This window comes from Adiantum capillus-veneris, chromosome 14 (assembly GCF_014529385.1).
Source record: "Adiantum capillus-veneris isolate H3 chromosome 14, ASM1452938v2, whole genome shotgun sequence".
Lineage (NCBI taxonomy): Eukaryota > Viridiplantae > Streptophyta > Polypodiopsida > Polypodiales > Pteridaceae > Adiantum > Adiantum capillus-veneris.
The window spans coordinates 29398123-29421358 of NC_140944.1; positions in this window are offsets into that span (position 1 = coordinate 29398123).

Consider the following 23236-nt stretch of genomic DNA (forward strand, 5'->3'; position numbering starts at 1 on the left):
AAGGATTTATTCACTAACCGCGAATTGTGCAACCTTCGCATCTCGCTAATCACGAGGCATTCCGCTACCCGCGAGGCATCTTGCTAACCACCAGGCATCCCGCTACCTGGGAGGCATCCTGCTAATGCGAGGCATCTTGCTAACCGTGAGGCATCCCGCTAACCATGAGGATTTATTCGCTAGCTGCAAATTGCCCAACCTTCCCATCTCGCTAACCACGAGGCATTCCGCTACATGCGAGGCATCCCGCTACCTGCGAGGCATCCCACTAACCGCGAGGAACAAAAGAGAGCCGATAACTTCAGCTTAATCTCCGCTAACCGCTGAATCATCTCGCTACCCGCTGCAAGGAACAAAAGATATTCTTTCAATAATTCTTCTTTGTAAATGATTCTTCAAATATGATCAACCAATTCTTGATATCAATCAGTAACCACTTATCAAACAATAACAGTTTATTAAGCAATAACAATTCTTCAAACAATAGAAATTTATCAAACAATTCTTTCACTAATCTATGAAAACATATACTTGTTTCTTGTGATAGAATCATGTTTCTCGGACAGTTTAAGGGTCCCTATGCTTAGCTTCCCAAGTCATCATGAATAGCAATGTAGAATTATAATTTTGTCTTACTGGATTAGTGACATGTTTGATTACCTTTGGTATTTGAGGCTGGACGACTTCGACTTCTTCCGCAACCAATACCTCCACTTGAGCAACGTTTGGAGTAGTTGATGCCTTCCTCTACACCTTCCTTGGAGGTGGAGCAACATGAGCATCCTTCGAGCTTCGAGTCACTTGCTTCAAGGCCATTGTATCAATGCAGAGAAGAGGGAAAGAGAGAAGGGAACTCCAGAATTGTCAGGACAAGGGTAGGACCAGTCACGACCAAGGGCTAGGATGGACATGCAGTCAAGGGGGTCCCTATATTTAGCAGGCCAAGGGCCTATATAGGGCATGGCTGGGTGGAGATTAGCATGTTCAGTCCCCATGCCCTTTCACTGGTATCAAAGCTCAGGGGGAGGGGGGAGCTATGGAGGAGGGGAAAGGACTCTCTCTCTCTCTCTCCCTTGATCAAAGAAGAAGGCAAACCCCCCCTCTCTCTCTCTCTCTCTCTCTCTCTCTCTCTCTCTCTCTCTCTCTCTCTCTCTCTCTCTCTCTCTCTTCATGGAAGATCCGACAGGAAGGGGACGAGCAGCAAGCTTTAGAAGAAGCTTGGCGTTCTTGTCTTCTCTCAAAATCAAAGTATCTTTTCTCTCTCTCTCTCTCTCTCTCTCTCTCTCTCTCTCTCTCTCTCTCTCTCTCTCTCTCTCTCAATTGAGAGGCTCGTGGGATGCAGCCCCTGCAGACTCGAAGGGAGCAAGGTTTTGTTGGTGGGAAACCGGGCTTGCAAGAAGGAGGGCCGCTGGCTGACTTGCACCAAAACGGGCGGAGATTGTCTCTGTGGGATCGCAAGGCGGAGTTCCATCTTTTTGGACACAGGGCTGAGCCCCGATTCCTGGCATTGCCACAGAGAACATTTTATTTTGTTTTTTTTCCAAAGTGCCCTAATAGCTGTACCCCAACTAAGGGCGGCCACCCACAGGGTTTGTCGACAAACAGGCCTTCTCATGCAAAGGGCATGCCCCGGTCCCCATCGGGCGCATAATACAATAAGACCATATTAGGTATTTTGGTAAAAATCTCACATTATGGGAATCTCCAAATCGACTAAATTCATGTAATTTGGGAATTTTCCACTTAAAGTGGGAAAAATTGAGGTGTGTGGTTAGTAAATAAAGTGAAAATCTCATAGGATTGTGGTGTTGATAAACACCAAAAGTCAAGAGGATGTACAACACATGGATTTGAATAATAACTATAAATTACATAAAACAAAGGAAGACACAAAAAAGATTTTGTTTACAAACTGACTAGTATAGTCACAATAGAAGCTCCACATAATTCTACTCCACATTTGATACCATATCTGAACTTTGATCCAAGTGTGGTTGATGTGCACAAGTGAGGCCTTCTTTGGCTTTTAGAGCATGCCTTTCTGGAATCTTTATTCTAGAAAATGGTCCTTCTTTGTTGGGTCTCCAGGACCAAACAATTGCATCTATAGTTTCCCACACTTGTGGGTCCTTATAGTTGATAGCCCAATAACCCTTCCAACAATTGATGTAAGCTTGAGTATCTGTCATCCCACTTTTTCTCGCGCAAGGTGCCCAATATTGAATCAAGATTTTTCTGTAGTTTGGTGATGTAGGCTCATTATCAATGTCAGATAAAGCCATTGCAAGCCACACTGGATAGATTTCTGTGTCACTCGGAACAAGCATAAGAAAGTCACCTTGGTGCACATCAGACATAGGGTCAAACTCTTTCCTTGGCCTATCTCGTTGAGGCCCACAAAAATGATCGTTCAACTCTTCAAGGCCTAGGAATCTTTCTGCTCCTTGTTGCAAATTCATTGTAGTGCTTTGTAGGTGAGAATATTCTTGAGTTTTTGGCCAAAACATTTCATACAAGACTCCCTCTGATATGATTGCTTTTCCAATCTCTTCAATTACCTTACTCCAATAATCTATCACGGGTCTATAATATCGCGGAATACTTGAACCATTCCCTAAATTTTTCCAAAATTTTATATAGTTCTTTAGCCCCAAAATGACTTCTTCGTGGGCCTTGACATACTCCGCCATTTGTACTAGAGGTGGATCTCCATGTGGTAACATTGGCTTGCCTTCTGTGTCTGTTTTCCAAAGGCGAATACTTCCACTCCAACTTGATACACCTACATGTGCCTTATATTGCATCATTGGTGTCTCATCCTGCATAAAGAACCTAAACTGAAGCGGTTTGGAATGTCCAACAAGTATGTCTTGTCCATCACAAAGATAGCCATCACAATATTGCTTGAAATCGGGGATCTTTGTGAGAAAAAATGGAGCTGGAGATGAAGTTGAGCTGTTTCGTAATGTATCCATCAAATGTGGCAAAGTATAGGTTTGTGTAACTCTCAGCTTCTTTGAAAACCTACTAAACATGGCGTCTATGTCCTCATGTGTATGCCCAACCATTAAAAATCCCAGCTGGATGGTTTTGAAAACACCCCTTGCAACAAGCATTGACAAATAGGCAAATAAGTATCGATTTTTGTTTTCCCCTGCACAATTATCCAATTGTAGCAACAAGTTCTCTGGCAATCTGCGAAATGTTGACCCCAATTCCTCTTCTGCAATTTCTGACGACTACACAATGGGCTCTTTTCCATCACTCAAGTTATGGTAGTCCAAAGCATCCCTTGAGTTCAAAGCATGTAGTAGTGAAATATTGCTCCTTGGAAGTCCATTTGTTACTAGATCACCAAGAGGATGCTTATCTATCCTCTCTAGGTTATGTAAACAATTAGAAATTGAGCCAATTGTAAGATTTGGATCAACTGGCCACAAACCATTCAAGACAAAGTGTCCGTAATGACCTTCTCCATGTCCATGAGTGATCATGCCAATCAATGCCACCTGCAGATTATATCCTGAATCCACACCCTTGGGAACAATGCATAATCTAGGAATGGCAGTCTTCTTTTGATCCATCTTATCATGGATTATGCATACATATTTTTGTGGTTGAGTTTCTGAATACGTGCGCCATGCATAATATAGGCTTCTGCAACTCTTTTGTTGTGCCATGTGAACTTCTCTCTCCCTCAAGAGAAGAGCTCTATCTTCAAGAGAAGGTTTAGCTTCTAACCTTGCCTTGATTGAGCTACAAATATTGCACTTAGAGAACTCACTCGTCTTTGTTAAAGTGACATGTGGGTACTCTTCGTTCCAAATTCTACCAAAAGAAGATTGGGATAGCTTCTTCTCATAGCCCATTTGGTCAAGTGTCGTGTTGATTTCACATAAAATATCCACTTGTTTGTATGTTGATGGAATCACCAATTGAGTCTCTCTTGAGCCATCTAGCAGTGTTCTACTTCTATGTGGCATCTTCTCAGAGTTGTTTTCCACAAACTCATTTAGTAGTGCTCTTGCTAAACTAGTATGTTGAAGTCCCCTTCTCAATGTACATGTGTTCCAGTGTACATATTGGCGCACACCATTTTCAAAGTTCTCCTTGTATCGATAAAATGATGTCTTTGGTATTCCATGTAGCTCATACCATGCTCTACAACAAACAATAGAGCCATTTAGCCTAAATTGGTATCGTGACTTCTCATCTTTCTGATAACATATAGAAAGAACATCATAAACATAATTAGTGCGTGATTTTTGAGACTCTCCCCAAAACTGTTGTCCTAACCTTGTCACCATATCACGATCTGCAAACTGGCAACATTTTTGTGCACAACAATCAATGCATGATACCCTTTGAATTGATTTGTTTGAAAGGTAAAAAGTCGAAGCTGGTGCTGCTTTTGATTTTTGAGTCCTGTTCATGAAAGTGTATCGTCTCTTCCTTGACAACTGGACAACATTACTCCCATCAAGTTTTTTTCCAACATTGTCATCGTTGGATACATCCTCATATGTAGCATGCATGCCATCAACAGGAACAAATCGTTGTAATGGGCTCCCATTCAACATTGTTGTCTGCTTGATGGGCCACTTTAGCAAAGTGATGCTACCCACTTCAACCACATCATCAATGCTTGCATTTTCTCTTTCAATACCCACACCCACACAATCAGGACCAAGTTCCTGAAAGTTGACATAATCATGTGGAAATACATATAAGATGGTCCCTTCATTCATGGTTTGCATCATTGTGTCATCTTTTAAAAGGACCCTCTGATTTCTCCAAGACTCTCGAATCATTGCTTCAAATTCTGGGCTTGTCATAGGTATTGCATCTGTAACTAGAGGATCAGAATGATCATGTTCTTCATCACCATTGTAGCTTTCCTGTGGATCAATTAAGTTCCCATTTAATACAAAAGATTGCAAAAGAAGCTTTGACCATCGAACAGCACTCCATAATGAGCCTTGGAGAGATGAAGTATCCATTGTAGGAAAAGGTAGGACCACATCCTTCAAGCATTCCTCCACTAGTATGGAGACATTTCCTTGCCCTATCTTTGTACCACCACAAGTGGAATCTGGATCTATTCTACACACACAGCCAATACCAACAATTTCATTGTCAAGTATCATATGTACTTTCTCCCCAGATTCAAAGTCCATCCTGTAAGTGAAAAAGATTACATTGTTAAATCCATAGTTATAGAAAAATACTCTTCAAACAAAAAATCATGCTACAACATGGAAAAGGTTTGCATAGGTTGGACAAGTGGTGAACCTTGAGACCAAATCCTCCTTGCTATATTAATGGAAGCAAGGTTGGAAATTATGGTGGATCTTGAAACCAAAAGCATCCTTGCTATATTAGAGCATAGGTTGGACAAGTGGTGGACCTAGTTGTAATACCCACTGCCACCTATCAACTACTATAGGACTATGCTTTCCAATGTCCAAGTATCCCTTGAGGCTTTCAAGGTTGAACACGTGGTGGACCTTGAAACGAAAATCCCCTTTCTATATCAGAGCATAGCTTGGACAAGTGGTGGACCTAGTTATAATGCCCAATATCCAAGGTGAAATACCTTAGGACCTTGCTACCTTGCTACCTTGCTTGCCAATGTTTACGTAGCCCCTCATTTATTTAATGGAAGTAAGGTTGGACAAGTGGTGGACCTTGAAACCAAAGCCTCTTTGATATATGAGAGCATAGGTTGGACCTAGTTGTAATACCCACTGCCACCTATCAACTACTATAGGACTATGCTTTCCAATGTCCAAGTATCCCTTGAGTCTTTCAAGGTTGAACACGTGGTGGACCTTGAAACAAAAATCCCCTTTCTATATCAGACCATAGCTTGGACAAGTGGTGGACCTAGTTATAATGCCCAATATCCAAGGTGAAACACCTTAGGACCTTGCTACCTTGCTTGCCAATGTTTACGTAGCCCCTCATTTCTTTAATGGAAGCAAGGTTGGACAAGTGGTGGACCTTGAAACTAAAGCCGCTTTGCTATATGAGAGCATAGGTTGGACCTAGTTGTAATACCCACTGCCACCTATCAACTACTATAGGACTATGCTTTCCAATGTCCAAGTATCCCTTGAGGCTTTCAAGGTTGAACACGTGGTGGACCTTGAAACGAAAATCCCCTTTCTATATCAGAGCATAGCTTGGACAAGTGGTGGACCTAGTTATAATGCCCAATATCCAAGGTGAAATACCTTAAGACCTTTCTACCTTGCTTGCCAATGTTTACGTAGCCCCTCATTTCTTTAATGGAAGCAAGGTTGGACAAGTGGTGGACCTTGAAACCAAAGCCTCTTTGCTATATCAGAGCATAGGTTGGACCTAGTTGTTATACCCACTGCCACCTATCAACTACTATAGGACTATGCTTTCCAATGTCCAAGTATCCCTTGAGTCTTGCAAGGTTGAACACGTGGTGGATTATTGAAACCAAAATCCCCTTTCTATATCAGAGCATATCTTGGACAATTGGTGGACCTAGTTATAATGCCCCTCCTTTCTTTAATGGAAGAAAGGTTGGAAAAGTGGTGAATCTTGAAACCCAAACCCTTTGGCTATATATAGAGGATAGCTTGGACTAGTTTTAGACACCCCTAAATGAAAATGGTTTAGGGTGGCCTTAAGCAACGTTTTTTCAAAGACTTGAACAAAAGGGTTGCCGAAGAGTAATGAAAATTTATTATGGCTTGAAGTGCCTGAGTATGTGAAAACAAGCCTAGGTTTTCCACGAGGCAAAAGGTGACATAATAAGAACATTGGAAACTTAGGATTGACCATGTGGCCTAAACTTTGGCAAGTGAAGTGGTGGCCAAGTTTTGTGGCACAGTGTGCACTTGGTCCTATATGTGTTGACCACTTGGCTAAATCTAGGACCATAAGGCCAAACCTTTGGCACCTTAAATATAGTATGGGACATAATCTAGAACTGCTATAGTAAATTAGTACTATAGTTAATATGTTAATATTTGTATTATATTTAAGTATATGCTAAATATAATTTATGTTCAAAATTTCACTAATGAAGAATGTTACCATTTAGCACTCCAGATGCGGGGTCTTAGGGCAATGCCACAATGGGGTGACAAGGCAACGCTTCCACGTGAGGTTTGGGGGTAGCGCTCTTGATGGGGATGTGGAATATAGCGCTCTCGATGGCGGGGATTGGGAGGCTGATTTTGGGATATTGTTCCGGGCGGGGTCAAGGGGCGGGGTCAAGTGAATTCATAGTATAGAGTTACACATGTTTTGCATATTTTCAACCATGATTTCTTTCATTTTGGCTGTGTGAATTGGTTAATGTTTTATATTGCTTTTGTTTTTTTTAATCCTATGATAAAACATGGACTTGTAGCATACGTGGCATTCTAATAAACCCTATCAAGATTAGGCACAGAGAGCGCACGAGCAACGCACACAGAGAAAGCAGGCGAGCAACAAACACACAGAAAGCGCACACAATCGCACACAGTTGGAGTATACGCGCACGTAGAGGAGCAAGCTCGGCATCGTACACAACAAACAGGTGGAGCGCACAGGATTGAAAGTTCGCGCACAAGATAAAGAAACAGCAGCGTACGCAACGCTTTCCAGAAGGGCAGGATCGGGCATAGCTTCTTCACACCTCACGAATAGAGAAAAAACAGGTATTTCTCTCTCTCTCACTCTCTGTCTTTCTCCATATAGAGAAGATGGTTCTCTGTAACCCTTCTTGCACACACACTCTCTCGTCAAAAGACAAAGATACGTAGTTTAAAAATTTCCCCGCACACATACACATATTCCTACACATCGTCTTCCTCTCTTCCACATACATAACCACAGTGAAATCTGTTATCTTGTTGTCTCTCTCTTGAAAATACATGCACATATTCCCACACATCGTCTTCCTCACTTCCACATACATAACCACAGTGAAATCTGTTATCTTGTTGTCTCTCTCTTGAAAATACGTGCACATATTCTGATACATCGTCTTCCTCTCTTCCACATACATAAACACAGTGAAATCTGTTATTTTCTCTCTCTCCTCTCTCTAGAAAACAGGTATTTCTCTCTCTCTCTCTCTCTCTCTCTCTTTATCTATCTATCTCTGTATCTTGCTATCTCTCTCTTGAAAATACATGCTCATGTATCTGTGTGTCTGTGTTATCTATGTGTATGTATGTATATTTGTGTTATTTCATTGTAATACTCATACATAATGCAGATACACAATTACACTTAATTACGATATGCACACATAGTATATATACATACGTAAATATCACAAATAACTAACACATTGTAATACTAGTAAACTTGAATGGAAGACTTACTTGCATGATCTGTTAAAGTCGATTCTTGTAGCGAGTTCTGGATGTATGCTGAGCTGATTTTCCTCTAATCCATTTGTAGATATGATTGTAACTTCTGTTTCTCAAAAATAGTAGTGTTGTTTAGTGATACACCTAATGGACATAAATGATTGAAACTAGGACATGTAGACCAAAAATACGTGTATTTCTTTGGATGAATATATACACTTTTTGGTGACCCTTACCACAAGTGGTGGACCTTGAGACCAGTGGACTATAAGGACCTCCAAACAATACCTTGTACACTCAATCCTTCTTGGTATCTAGGTTGGACAAGTGGTGGACCTTGTTCAAATTCTCTAACCACTCTCTCTAACATGGTGACATAATTTAGGTGTGATAAATTCATATCTATGCAAACTAATATCAGTTTAGGCTTGTTAATTTGAATTGGTTTGAATTTATGTACAATATAATGATTTGAGGTTTGCATATTTGAATTTAGGTGGTATAATGATATCTTTTTGTGGTAAACTTGAATTTAAAATCAATTTCGCGTGGAATATTTTAAATTTAAGTGGTAAAATTTAAATTTTTATAAAAAAGTTTGAATTTTAAAATTTGGGCGGGATATTTTAAAATTTAGGCGGGATATTTAAAATTTGGGAGGGATATTTTAAATTTAGGCAATCAGATTTTGAATTTTAAATTTAAGCGGGAAGGTTTTGAATTTATAGCGAGATCTCCCTTACATAAGAGAGTATAGGTTGGACAAGTGGTGGACCTTAAAGCTACAGCATCCATGCTACTGGACATGATAGGTAGGGAATCTAGTTGAATATTGTATGTATAATATATATGTAATAGATCTAGCTTGGACAAGTTGTGGACCTTGGAGCAAAACCCCATGTAAAACATATCATGCACATTCCAAGTGGTGAGAAAAAATATCATTTAAGATCTAGCCTTATAGGTTGGACAAGTGGTGGACCTTAACACCAAGATATTCTTAATGTAATTACATAGAGTGAAAAGCTGGTGAATCTTGAGACCAAACCATGCTACTAGCAATAATAGCTTGGACAAGTGGTGGACCTTGAAAGTAATCCCCCCATCTATGAAATATCGTGGGTTTAAGGTATTTTGATGGAGCCTAGCATCTTGGAGACATGGTGCACCTTGCTTCTCTTCATGTTTCAATGGAGCCTATCTTGGACAAATGGTGGAGCATCCTTCTCTCCATGTTTCAATGGAGCCTAGCTTGGACAAGTGGTGGACCTTTGCTTTTCTCTATGATTCAAGTGGTGGACCTTGGAACCAAACCCCCATGTAAAACCTATCATGGTCACTCCAAGTGGTGAGAAAGAATAACCTTTAAGATATAGCCTTATAGGTTGGACAAGTGGTGGACCTTAACACCCAAATATTCTTAATATAATGACATAGAGTGAAAAAGTGGTGAATCTTGAGATAAAACCACTCATGCTACTAGCGATAATAGCTTGGACAAGTGGTGGACCTTGAACGTAAACCCCCCATGTTTCAATAGACTTAGCTTCGACAAATGGTGGAGCATCGTTCTCTCCATGTTTCAATGGAGCCTAGCTTGGACAAGTGGTCGACCTTTGTTTCTCTCTATGTTTCAATAGAGTTAGCTTGGACAAGTGGTGGACCTTGGAACCAAACCCCCGTGTAAAACCTATTATTGTCACTCCAAGTGGTGACAAAGAATAACCTTAATGATATATCCTTATAGGTTGGACAAGTGGTGGACCTTAACACCCAGATATTCTTAATATAATGGCATAAACTGGAAAAGTGGTGAATCTTGAGACCAAACCACTCAGGCTACTACCAATAATAGCTTGGACAAGTGTTGGACCTAGAATTTAAACCCCTCATCTACGACATATCGTGGGTTTAATGTTTTTCGATGGAGCCTAGCATTTTGGAGACATGGTGCAGCTTGCTTCTCGTCATGTTTCAATGGAGCCTATCTTGGACAAATGGTGGAGCATCGTTCTCTCCATCTTTCAATGCAGCCTAGCTTGGACAAGTGGTGGACCTTGGAACCAAATCCCCACGTAAAACCTATCATGGTCACTCCAAGTGGTAAGAGAGAATAACCTTTAAGATATAGACTTATAGGTTGGACAAGTGGTGTACCTTAACACCCACATATTCTTAATATAATGACATAGAGTGGAAAAGTGGTGAATCTTGAGACAAAACCACTCATGCTACTAGCGATAATAGCTTGGATAAGTATCGGCCCTTGAATGTAAAACCCCCATGTACAAAATATCCTGGGTTTAAGGTATTTCGATGAAGCCTAGCATCTTGGAGACATGGTGCAGCTTGCTTCTCTTCATTTTTCGATGGAGCCTATCTTGGACAAATGGTGGAGCATCCTTCTCTCCATGTTTCAATGGACCCTAGCTTGGACAAGTGGTGGACCTTTTCTTCTCTCTATGATTCAATAGAGTTTGCTTGGACAAGTGGTGGACCTTGGAACTCAAACCCCCATGTAAAACCTATCATGGTCACTCCAAGTGGTGAGAAAGAATAACCTTTAAGATATAGCCTTATAGGTTTGACAAGTGATGGACCTTAATACCCAAATATTCTTAATATAATGACATAGAGTGAAAAAGTGGTGAATCTTGAGATAAAACCACTCATGCTACTAGCGATAATAGCTTGGACAAGTGGTGGACCTTGAACGTAAAGCCCCCATGTTTCAATAGACTTAGCTTCGACAAATGGTGGAGCATCGTTCTCTCCATGTTTCAATGGAGCCTAGCTTGGACAAGTGGTCGACCTTTGTTTCTCTCTATGTTTCAATAGAGTTAGCTTGGACAAGTGGTGGACCTTGGAACCAAACCCCCGTGTAAAACCTATTATTTTCACTCCAAGTGGTGACAAAGAATAACCTTAATGATATATCCTTATAGGTTGGACAAGTGGTGGACCTTAACACCCAGATATTCTTAATATAATGGCATAGACTGGAAAAGTGGTGAATCTTGAGACCAAACCACGCAGGCTACTACCAATAATAGCTTGGACAAGTGTTGCACCTTGAATTTAAACCCCTCATCTACGACATATCGTGCGTTTATTGTTTTTCGATGGAGCCTAGCATCTTGGAGACATGCTGCAGCTTGCTTCCTGTCATGTTTCAATGGAGCCTATCTTGGACAAATGGTGGAGCATCGTTCTCCCCATCTTTCAATGGAGCCTAGCTTGGACAAGTGGTGGACCTTTGTTTCTCTCTATGTTTCAATAGAGTTAGCTTGGACAAATGGTGGACCTTGGAACCAAATCCCCATGTAAAACCTATCATGGTCACTCCAAGTGGTAAGAGAGAATAACCTTTAAGATTTAGACTTATAGGTTGGACAAGTGGTGGACCTTAACACCCACATGTTCTTAACATAAAGACATAGAGTGAAAAAGTGGTGAATCTTGAGACAAAACCACTGATGCTACTAGCGGTAATAACTTGGAAAAGTGGTGGACCTTGAACATAAACCCCCCATGTTTCAATAGAGTTAGCTTTGACAAATGGTGGAGCATCCTTCTCTCCATAAATTCAATGGAGCCTATCTTGGACAAGTGGTGGACCTTTGCTTCTCTCTATGATTCAATAGAGTTAGCTTGGACAAGTGGTGGACCTTGGAACCAAATCCCCATGTAAAACCTATCATGGTCACTCCAAGTGGTACGAAAGAATAACCTTTAAGATGTAGCCTTATAGGTTGGACAAGTGGTGGACCTTAACACCCAGATATTCTTAATATAATGGCATAGACTGGAAAAGTGGTGAATCTTGAGACCAAACCACTCAGGCTACTACCAATAATAGCTTGGACAAGTGTTGGACCTTGAATTTAAACCCCTCATCTACGACATATCATGCGTTTAATGTTTTTCGATGGAGCCTAGCATCTTGGAGACATGGTGCAGCTTGCTTCTCGTCATGTTTCAATGGAGCCTATCTTGGACAAATGGTGGAGCATCGTTCTCTCCATCTTTCAATGGAGCCTAGCTTGGACAAGTGGTGGACCTTTGTTTCTCTCTATGTTTCAATAGAGTTAGCTTGGACAAATGGTGGACCTTGGAACCAAATCCCCATGTAAAACCTATCATGGTCACTCCAAGTGGTAAGAAAGAATAACCTTTAAGATATAGACTTTTAGGCTGGACAAGTGGTGGAACTTAACACCCACATATTCTTAATATAATGACATAGAGTGGAAAAGTGGTGAATCTTGAGACAAAGACACTCATGCTACTAGCGATAATAGCTTGGACAAGTATCGGCCCTTGAATGTAAACCCCCCATGTACAAAATATCCTGGGTTTAAGGTATTTCGATGAATCCTAGCATCTTGGAGACATGGTGCAGCTTGCTTCTCTTCATTTTTCGATGGAACCTATCTTGGACAAATGGTGGAGCATCCTTCTCTCCATGTTTGAATGGACCCTAGCTTGGACAAGTGGTGGACCTTTTCTTCTCTCTATGATTCAATAGAGTTTGCTTGGACAAGTGGTGGACCTTAGCACCCACATATTCTTAATAAAAGTGGCGAATCTTGAGACCAAACCACTCAGGCTACTAGCAATAATAGCTTGGACAAGTGGTGGACCTTGAATGTAAACCCCTCATCTACGAAATATCGTGGTTTTAATGTATGTCGATGGAGCCTAGCATCTTGGAGACATGGTGTAGCTTGCTTCTCGTCATGTTTCAAGGGAGCCTATCTTTAACAAATGGTGGACCATCCTTCTCTCCATGTTTCAATGGAGCCTAGCTTGGACAAGTGGTGGACCTTTGTTTCTCTCTATGTTTCAATAGAGTTTTCTTGGACAAGTGGTGGACCTTGGAACCAAACCCCCATGTAAAACCTATCATGGTCACTGCAAGTGGTAAGAAAGAATAACCTTTAAGATGTAGCCTTATAGGTTGGACAAGTGGTGGACCTTAACACCCACATATTCTTAATATAATGACATAGAGTGGAAAAGTGGTGAATCTTGAGACCAAACCACTCAAGATACTACCAATAATAGCTTGGACAAGTGTTGGACCTTGAATGTAAACCCCTCATCTACGACATATCGTGAGTTTAATGTTTTTCGATGGAGCCTAGCATCTTGGAGACATGGTGAAGCTTGCTTCTTGTCATGTTTAAATGCACCCTATCTTGGACAAATGGTGGAGCATCCTTCTCTCCATGTTTCAATGGAGCCTAGCTTGGACAAGTGGTGGACCTTTGCTTCTCTCTATGTTTCAATAGAGTTAGCTTGGACAAGTGGTGGAGCTTGGAACCAAACCCCCATGTAAAACCTATCATGGTTACTCCAATTGGTAAGAAAGAATAACCTTTAAGATATAGACTTTTAGGTTGGACAAGTGGTGGACCTTAACACCCACATATTCTTAATATAATGACATAGAGTGGAAAAGTGGTGAATTTGAGACAAAGCCACTCATGCTACTAGCGATAATAGCTTGGATAAGTATCGGCCCTTGAATGTAAAACCCCCATGTACAAAATATCCTGGGTTTAAGGTATTTCGATGAAGCCTAGCATCTTGGAGACATGGTGCAGCTTGCTTCTCTTCATTTTTCGATGGAGCCTATCTTGGACAAATGGTGGAGCATCCTTCTCTCCATGTTTCAATGGACCCTAGCTTGGACAAGTGGTGGACCTTTTCTTCTCTCTATGATTCAATAGAGTTTGCTTGGACAAGTGGTGGACCTTGGAACTCAAACCCCCATGTAAAACCTATCATGCTCACTGCAAGTGGTGAGAAAGAATAACCTTTAAAATATAGCCTTATAGGTTGGACAAGTGGTGGACCTTAACACCCAAATATTCTTAATATAATGACATAGAGTGAAAAAGTGGTGAATTTTGAGACAAAACCACTCATGCTACTAGCGATAATAGCTTGGACAAGTGGTGGAACTTGAACGTAAACCCCCCATGTTTCAATAGACTTAGCTTCGACAAATGGTGGAGCATCGTTCTCTCCATCTTTCAATGGAGCCTAGCTTGGACAAGTAGTGGACCTTTGTTTCTCTCTATGTTTCAATAGAGTTAGCTTGGACAAGTGGTGGACCTTGGAACCAAACCCCCATGTAAAACCTATCATGTTCACTCCAAGTGGTGAGAAAGAATAACCTTAATGATATATCCTTATAGGTTGGACAAGTGGTGGACGTTAACACCCAGATATTCTTGACATAATGGCATAGAGTGAAAAAGTGGTGAATCTTGAGAGCAAACTACTCATGCTACTAGCGATAATAGGTTGGACAAGTGGTGGACCTTGAATGTAAACCCCCCATCTACGAAATATCGTGGGTTTAAGGTATTTAGATGGAGCCTAGCAGCTTGGAGACATGGTGCACCTTGCTTCTCTTCACGTTTCAATGGAGCCTATCTTGGACAAATGGTGGAGCATCCTTCTCTCCATGTTTCAATGGACCCTAGCTTGCACAAGTGGTGGACCTTTGCTTCTCCTATGTTTCAATAGAGTTAGCTTGGACAAGTGGTGGACCTTGGAACCAAACCCCAATGAAAAACCTATCATGGTTACTCCAAGTCGTCAGAAAGAATAACCTTTAAGATATAGCCTTATAGGTTGGACAAGTGGTGGACCTTAACACCGAGATATCCTTAATATAATGACATAGAGTGATTAAGTGGTGAATCTTGAGACAAAACCACTCATGCTACTAGCGGTAATAGCTTGGACAAGTGGTGGTCCTTGAACGTAAACCCCCCATGTTTCAATAGAGTTAGCTTCGAGAAATGATGGAGCATCCTTCTCTCCATGTTTCAATGGAGCCTAGCTTAGACAAGTGGTGAACCTTTGCTTCTCTCTATAATTAGATAGAGTTAGCTTGGACAAGTGGTGGAACTTGAAACCAAACCCCAATGTAAAAACTATCATGGTCACTCCAAGTGGTAAGAAATAATAACCTTTGAGATGTAGCCTTATAGGTTGTACAAGTGGTGGACCTTAACACCCACATATTCTTAATATAATGACATAGAGTGGAAAAGTGGTGAATCTTGAGACCAAACCACTCAGGATACTACCAATAATAGCTTGGACAAGTGTTGGACCTTGAATGTAAACCCCTCATCTACGACATATCATGGGTTTAATGTTTTTCGATGGAGCCTAACATCTTGGAGACATGGTGCAGCTTGCTTCTCGTCATGTTTCAATGGAGCCTATCTTGGACAAATGGTGGAGCATCCTTCTGTCCATGTTTCAATGGAGCTTAGCTTGGACAAGTGGTGGACCTTTGCTTCTCTCTCTGTTTCAATAGAGTTAGCTTGGACAAGTGGTGGACCTTGGAACCAAACCCCCATATAAAACCTATCATGGTCACTTCAAGTGGTAAGAAAGAATAACCTTTAAGATATAGACTTATAGGTTGGACAAGTGGTGGACCTTGAATGTAAACCCCCCATCTACGAAATATGGTGGGTTTAAGGTATTTAGATGGAGCCTAGCATCTTGGAGACATGGTGCACCTTGCTTCTCTTCATGTTTCACTGGAGCCTATCTTGGACAAATGGTGGAGCATCCTTCTCTCCATGTTTCAATGGACCCTAGCTTGGACAAGTGGTGGACGTTTGCTTCTCTCTATGTTTGAATAGAGTTAGCTTGGACAATTGGTGGACCTTGGAACCAAACCCCAATGTAAAACCTATCATGGTCACTCCAAGTTGTGAGAAAGAATAACCTTTAAGATATAATCTTATAGGTTGGACAAGTGGTGGACCTTAACACCAAAATGTTCTTAACATAATGACGTAGAGTGAAAAAGTGGTGAATCTTGAGACAAAACCACTCATGCTACTAGCGGTAATAACTTGGAAAAGTCGTGGACCTTGAACATAAACCCCCCATGTTTCAATAGAGTTTACTTCGACAAATGGTGGAGCATCCTTCTCTCCATTAATTCAATGGAGCCTAGCTTGGACAAGTGGTGGACCTTTGCTTCTCTCTATGATTCAATAGAGTTAGCTTGGACATGTGGTGGACCTTGGAACCAAATCCCCATGTAAAACCTATCATGGTCACTCCAAGTGGTACGAAAGAATAACCTTTAAGATGTAGCCTTATAGGTTGGACAAGTGGTGGACCTTAACACCCACATATTCTTAATATAATGACATAGAGTGGAAAAGTGGTGAATCTTGAGGCCAACCACTCAAGCTACTACCAATAATAGCTTGGACAAGTTTTGGACCTTGAATGTAAACCCCTCATCTACTACATATCATGGGTTTAATGTTTTTCGTTGGCGCCTACCATCTTGGAGACATGGTGCAGCTTGCTTCTCGTCATGTTTCAATGGAGCCTATCTTGGACAATTGGTGGAGCATCCTTCTCTCCATGTTTCAATGGAGCCTAGCTTGGACAATTGGTGGACATTTGATCCTCTCTCTGTTTCAATAGAGTTAGCTGGGACAAGTGGTGGAGCTTGGAACCAAACCCCCATATAAAACCTATCATGGTCACTCCAAGTGGTAAGTAAGAATAACCATTAAGATATAAACTTATAGGTTGGACATGTGGTGGACCTTAACACCCACATATTCTTAATATAATGACATAGAGTGGAAAAGTGGTGAATCTTGAGACAAAACCACTCATGCTACTAGCGATAATAGCTTGGACAAGTAGTGGCCCTTGAATGTAAACCCCCCATGTACAAAATATCTTGGGTTTAAGGTATTTCGATGCAACTTAGCATCTTGGAGACATGGTGCAGCTTGCTTCTCTTCATGTTTCGATGGAGCCTATCTTCCACCAATGGAAGATCATCCTTCTCTAAATGTCTGAATGGAGCCTATCTTGGACAAGTGGTGCACCTTTGCTTCTCTCTATGTTTCCATAGAGTTAGCTTGGACAAGTGGTGGACCTTGGAACCAAACCCCCATGTAAAACATATCATGGTCATTCCAAGTGGTGATAAATAATACCCTTTAAGATCTAGCCTTATAGCTTGGACAAGTGGTCGACCTTAAAACCTAGATCTTCTTAATATAACGACATAGAGTGGAAAAGTGGTGAATCTTGAGACCAAACCACTCATGCTACTAAGGATAATAGGTTGGAGGAGTGGTGGACCTTGAATGTATACCCCCATGTACGAAATATCATGGGTTTAAGGTATTTCAATGGAGCCTAGCATCTTGGAGACATGGTGCAGCTTGCTTCTCTTCATGTTTCGATGGAGCCTATCTTTGACAAATGGTGGAGCATCCTTCTCTCCATGTTTCAATGGAGCCTAGCTTGGACATGTGGTGGACCTTTGCTTCTCTCTATGTTTCAATAGATTTAGCTTGGACAAGTGGTTTGCCTTGTAACCAAACTCCCATGTAAAACCTATCATGGTAACTCCAAGTGGTCAGAAAGAATAATGTTTAAGATATAGCCTTATAGGTTGGACAAGTGGTGGACCTTAGCACCCAGATATTCTTAATATAATGACATAGAGTGGAAAAGTGGTGAATCTTAAGACCAAACCATTCATGCTACTAGAGATAATAGGTTGGACAAGTGGTGGACCTTGAATGTAAACCCCCAATGTACGAAATATCATGGGTTTAAGGTATTTCAATGGAGATTAGCATCTTGGAGACATGGTGTAGCTTGCTTCTCTTCATGTTTCAATGGAGCGTATCTTGGACAAATGGTGGAGAATCCTTCTCTCCATGTTTCAATGGACCCTACCTTGGACAAGTGGTGGACCTTTGCTTCTCTCTATGTTTCAATAGAGTTTTCTTGGACAAGTGGTGGACCTTGGAACCAAACCCCCATGTAAAACCTATCATAGTCACTCCAACTGGTGAGAAAGAATAACCCTTAAGATATAGCCTTATAGGTTGGACAAGTGGTGGACCTTAACACCCACATATTCTTAATATAATGAAATAGAGTGGAAAAGTGGTGAATCTTGAGACCAAACCACTCAGGCTACTAGCGATAATACCTTGGACAAGTTTCGGACCTTGAATGTAAACCCCTCATCTACGACATATCATGGGTTTAATGTTTTTCGTTGGAGCCTAGCATCTTGGAGACATGGTGCAGCTTGCTTCTCGTCATGTTTCAATGGAGCCTATCTTGGACAAATGGTGGAGCATCCTTCTCTCCATGTTTCAATGGAGCCTAGCTTGGACAAGTGGTGGACCTTTGCTTCTCTCTTTGTTTCAATAGAGTTAGCTTGGACAAGTGGTGGAGCTTGGAACCAAACCCCCATATAAAACCTATCATGGTCACTCCAAGTGGTAAGAAAGAATAACCTTTAAGATATAGACTTATAGGTTGGACAAGTGGTGGACCTTGAATGTAAACCCCCCATCTACGAAATATGGTGGGTTTAAGGTATTTAGATGGAGCCTAGCATCTTGGAGACATGGTGCACCTTGCTTCTCTTCATGTTTCAATGGAGCCTATCTTGGACAAATGGTGGAGCATCCTTCTCTCCATGTTTCAATGGACCCTAGCTTGGATAAGTGGTGGACCTTTGCTTCTCTCTATGTTTCAATAGAGTTAGCTTGGACAAGTGGTGGACCTTGGAACCAAACCCCAATGTAAAACCTATCATGGTCACTCCAAGTCGTGAGAAAGAATAACCTTTAAGATATAGTCTTTGTTGTGGGTTAGGTCAACACATGAACATCATACACAGCAATAATAACCATCTACTCCACCATACTTCATTAACAACAATTCAGACACAGTAAACCTAACTACTCTGAATATCAGAGTAAGCAGAAAATACACTGAATAGTTGCTGCACTGTACCATCATCATCGCATTCATATCAAAGAACAGATACATCGTGCCCACTTTTATAGATAAATCCGACTTAACTACCTAGTTACAAGACATTCAGCAGACTGCAACTGAAGGACAGTTACATCCGACTTAGCAAAATACAGCTCAGTAAATATCCGATAAGTCAATATCCGACTTAGCTATTCAGAGTCAGTTTCTAACATGTGCCTCTCAACACATGGCACGCCCCGGTGGTAGATTTCGCAGAAATATGACCCGGATCCGCATATCCCTTGATCAGGAATCCACCCTCTGCTGCACAGCTTCTTCCTTACTCTGGTCCTCAGCATTCACTTTATGATCCACCAGCTCTGCTTCCTTTACTGCATCTGATTCTGCTGCATCAGCTTTTCCCATTTCCACCTCTTGTGCTCTATCTGCAATCTCAGTATCAATCTGCTCTTCTACCACTTTCTCCTCAGCTACATCCTGCATCAAAAAACTATTAGTAAAATTCTCCTCTTTCTTTTCTGACTCTGCAAGCTGCTGTCTCTTATTCTCTTCCATCTGTTGAACCTGCTGCTTCAAACCGTCTCTCTCCTTTTGCAATTCCTCCACTTCCTTCAACAATTGTGCTTCTACCTCATGCACTAACCCTGCTTTTAACACCTCGTATGGATACTTAATGACAAATCTCATTCTTTCCTTAGTCTTTTGCCACATCTCCTGTGCAACCAAAGCTAACTGCTACTTGAGAATAGACACTTCTCCTTCTTTCATTAATACCGCACTCAAGCTAATTTCCTCTTGTGCCAACATCTGTTGCTCTAATATCTGCAAAGGTTCCAATCTCAACCTCTGCATCTCCATAGTGACCTGTAACTCTGCATTCCTCTTTGCCATGTCTTCCAATTCCAAAGCAACCGCTGCCTCCACTTTCTCAGTCCATTGCTTAAACTCCCCCAATGATCTCTTCACTTTTGCTAACTCCATCTTCTGTTTCCCCATTGTTTCCTCCATATCCTGCTCATACTTTACTTTCATCATAGCTATCTGCTCTTCAAAATCTTTCACCTGTGACACCTGTCCTTTAACCTCCATCAATTTTTCTGCATTCCTTTCAGCTTGCATACTCCGAACCTTCAGCATATTATTCTGCTGCCTCACAAATTCCTGCACCTGCTGCAGCATCTGAACTACTTTATCACTGTCCAATTTCCCAGTATCTACTGATACTCCAGAGACTTCCTCAGTACTGAAATCTAATCTAGAAAACACTCTGCTGACTGGTTCAGACTTCTTTCTCTTGTTGGATAATGTGAAAGCCTTACCAAGCCTTATTGGTGTTTCCTCTACTTTTACCTGCATTGGTGAATCAACATCCCTGGTACCAAATTCTGCAAACTGCATTTTTGCTGTGATTTCTTCAAAGGACTCTCCTGGAGTATATTTGGCTTTCACCAAATCCTCATAAGCCTCCATATGCTTAGCATTAAACTTCACAAATCCTGTCTTTTCAGAATGCACCATGATGGGATGCTCAATCTGAACTGGCTGCTGCTTCTCCTGCACCAGTTTTTCTGCTTTCATAGGCCACCTTGCTTCACCATTCTGTACTCTCTGTGCAAAAAAAGACAATGCTGACAAGTAACCACATAACCTACTATTTGCCTGTGTCTTCCTCTTGTCTGAAGAATGAATCTCTGCTGCCAACTTTTCATACACCCAGTGAGCCCAGCTCACTTCTCCTCCCTGCTCTGCATAGCTTAATGGTGCAAAGTTTTCTTTTGACATATAATCAAACTTCACAGTAAAGCATAGCCTCTCCAAGTACCACTTAAGCTGCTCTCTCCTAGCATATGCCACATTCTTTAACATGTAATACTGCCTGCCTCCTTCTCTTGGACCAAACTGTTTTTTCAGTGCTTCCTCTGAACACTTTGGAATAGGTGTATTAGGATGCAAAGGCAGCTTGAACACCTCAGACACCAACTCCACATTGAGTACCACATGCGGTGACACTCTCCCCTTAGTCTTCCTAAGTATTTCCAACTGAGACTTTGCATATACATTGTTTTTACATTCTTCCCAAGGCAGAATGGCAAACTCATACAATCCTACCTGCTGCAACCATATGGCGTTGCGCTCTGCCTGACAATCTATGTCAACTTTGAAATCCATAAAAGGGTCCATTAATGTTTGCATCACCTTACCTTCTGACACAGGAGTCGGCATTGGCGTTTCCTCTTCGGCAGAGTCACTATTTTCGTCTGCACTGCTAACGTCAAGCCGCATAGGCAAAGCTTTGCTTCTCAAACGTCGCCCCGAACCTTCGGTCTGCTCCTCATCAGGCTGTGGTTGCATGGCCATCAATTGCTTTGCTTTCGGCATGGCAGGACTGAATAAAGCTTCTTCAAGCGAAAACCCGAATGCTCCGCGCTGCTGCATGTGTACTAAACTTTTGTTGCATGTATGATTATACTCGCTGCACCATGCACACATATCTCTACCCAGTATCCTTGAAGTGCTACGAAACTTCTTTTCAGCACACTCCCCGAAGTTATTAGTCCGGCCTAATAATTTCTTATTAAAAATTCCGACTTGGTCAGTTCCGACACAGGTACTCTTCCAACATCTGCAATGTTGAATCGGATGTGCACTTTGGAACTGCCTGCTTCCTCCAACCCGTGAATTATATGGGATACTATGAAAAGACCTCCTCAAATCCATGCAAACCAGCATTTTTCCTTTTTCCTTTGCTGATTCTGAATCTCCTGACTGTAGGGGTATTACAGTTATGCAGGCTACACTTGGCCAGTCCAAATGAGGTGGCTTTCCCTGAAATTTCTTCAGCCTGAAACCATTAACTGCCTTTTCCACTCTTGTACCAAACACATCAGCTATGATGAATGTACCTTGTCCTTTATCCTGCACAATCTGATATGGTCCCTGATATCTCAATGACAATTTACCAGGATGTGGTCCCAGCTTAGAGTTGTACAACATTACCCAATCTCCAACCTGAAAGATCTTGAACTTCACATTCTTGGTCACCCATGCTTGTCTTCTTCTTTGTATGACTTCATTAATGTAAGAGCTTACCAACCTATCCTCCTCCAGCTGCATCAGATATTTGTTCCTGTGTAGTACTGAAAACTTGGGAGACTGCTTCTCTGCTGAGACTCTTAAACTTGGTACCACAAACTCCATAGGAACCACAGCTTCCAGCCCATACACCAGCTTGAATGGTGTCATACCAGTAGTGACTTTGAAAGCTGTTCTAAAGGACCATAAGGCAGAATCCAACTTATCATCCCAATCCTTCTGATTCTCTGTCACAATCTTTTTCAAAATCCTTACCAGTGTTTTGTTAGAGCTCTCAGCCTGACCATTAGCCTGTGGATGATATGCTGTAGACTTCTTGTGCATAATCATATGTGTCCTTGTTAGCTCTGAAATTACTTCATTCAGAAAATGAGTTCCTCTGTCACTTACCAGCTCCACTGGACACCCAAACCTGGTCATAATGTTATGATAAAGAAATCTGGCCACACTTGAAGCTTTATTATCCTTCAATGCTACTGCTTCTACCCACTTAGTGCAATAATCTGTAGCCACTAAAATGTATCTGCATCCCCTCTTGGAAGTTGGTTTGACAGGTCCTACAAAGTCCAAACCCCACTTTTGAAAAGGTTCCAAAGGCAAAATAGGATGATCCCCCATCCTATCCCTATTTGAATCAGGTTGACCTGTTTTCTGACAAATTACACATCTTTTGGCATAATCATGTGCATCCTTTAAAACTGTAGGCCACCATAATCCAGCCTGCAAAATCTTCTTCCCTGTAGTATCTCCAGAGAAATGCCCTCCTGCTGTGCCTGAATGTGCTTCCTGCAAGACTGCACTTTGCTCAAATTCTGGTACACATCTTCTTATCACTTGATCAATGCCTTTCTTATATAGTGCCCCTGCAATAACTAAATAGGGTCTGGTTTTCAGTGCAAATTTTCTTCTCTGATCAGCATTGAACTCCCGTGGTATAGTTCCATCAGTCAAAAACATCAGCAATTGATCAT